Source organism: Gekko japonicus, unplaced genomic scaffold, assembly GCF_001447785.1.
Source record: "Gekko japonicus isolate JY-2015 unplaced genomic scaffold, Gekko_japonicus_V1.1 scaffold3532, whole genome shotgun sequence".
NCBI lineage: Eukaryota > Metazoa > Chordata > Lepidosauria > Squamata > Gekkonidae > Gekko > Gekko japonicus.
The window spans coordinates 133926-135542 of NW_015168152.1; positions in this window are offsets into that span (position 1 = coordinate 133926).

A 1617-nucleotide genomic window follows, 5' to 3' on the forward strand; every position below is an offset into this window, starting at 1 on the left:
CCAGGACTGCAGAGCAAGAAGTTGCCCGATAAAGTTGCCGTTTGCTCTCTCTCTCTCTCTCCTGACTTCTGCTGCAGCGCTGCTGCTCTCCAGAATATCTGAAGCAGCAGGCGTGAGCCAGAAAGAGAAAGTGTGTGTGTGTGAGAGAGAGAGAGAAAGAGAGAGTGTGTGTGAATATTTAGGCTTGGGACAGGGTTGTCAACCTCCAGGTGGCACCTGGAGATCTCCAGACAACCAAGATGAGTTCTCCTGGAGAACGTGGCTACTTTGGAGGGTGGACTCTGTGGCCTCATGTCCTGCTGAGGTCCCTCCCCTCTCCAAATCCCACAGCCCAAATCTCCAGGTGTTTCCCAACGTGGAGCTGGCAACCCTACCTTGGTGGCAGAGAGAAAGAAGAAGAAGAGATTGAATTTATACCCCGCCCTTCACTACCCAAAGGTGTCTCAGAGCGGCTTACAAACTCCTTTCCCTTCCCCTCCCCACAACAGACACCCTGTGAGGTAGGTGGGGCTGAGAGAACTCTGGAGAGAAACGGCTCTTTTTCAAGAACAGCTCTTATCAGAACTATGGCTTGCCCAAGGTCATCCAGTAGCTGCAAGTGGAGGAGCAGGGAATCAAACCCGGTTCTCCCAGATTAGAGTCCACACACTTAACCCCTACACCAAACTGGGGGTATTGGGTTGGGGAGAGAAAGAAAGAAGGGGAAGGGGAAAAAAAGCAAAAGTGGGAGAATACCACCTCCCTTCATGTTTTTTTTGGGTGTCCCCACTTCTGCAAGCCCCCCTCCTTCCTTCCTTTCCCACTATTATCACACTTAACTTTTAAATGCCAGGGTGGTAAATACCAGCTGCAGTGGTCTCTGATGCACGGGGTCGTTTTGAACATTTTGCTGCTGTGCCCAGTAATTCCCACCCCCTGCAGTCTGCGGGAGATGCTCTGTAACATCCCCTTAATGTCTTAACATACCCCTTGGCCTTATAGGGATATAAAACAAACCACAACCCATTACGCAACATTTTGTTGCGGGTCCCCTCTTGTTTTACATATTCCACAGTTATTACGTTGGTTACTGATTAGTTTCCAGGTTCAATTCAAGGTGTTCTAATGCTGCTCACAGCCTATGAGCCACACATCTGCAGGAATACCTCTCTCTCGGTAGGCCCCGTTGAGACAGCTCCACAGACTGAGCAAAACCTCTGAAGGTGCCACCCTGCGAAAGAGTGAGAATAGCAGCTTCCTATATGCAGCATTTTGGTGTCTGCAGCCTGGTGGAATGACCTGCCTAGCGAGATCAGGAAGGCTTCCACATTTCTATCATTCTGTAGGATGTATAAGATGAAATTGTTCAGAAGGGCAAAAAGCTAGGGTCGTAGGCTTCTGCCCCTGGCCCTGTGTAGGCCTTCAGTGCCCGTGGCAAGGTGAAGAACTAACTGCTTCCTCGGTTCCCCCCATTCCCCCCCCGGCATTGTTTACTGTTATGTATTATGCTGATCAGCGGTTCGAAAGCTTTGGCAAGTAGATAAAATGGGTACCACTCCTTAGAGAGGGTGGGCACACTAATCCCCCCGGTGGGGGAGGTGTTAGCCGGCGATCAGAATGTTCAGCGCGTAAGATTGA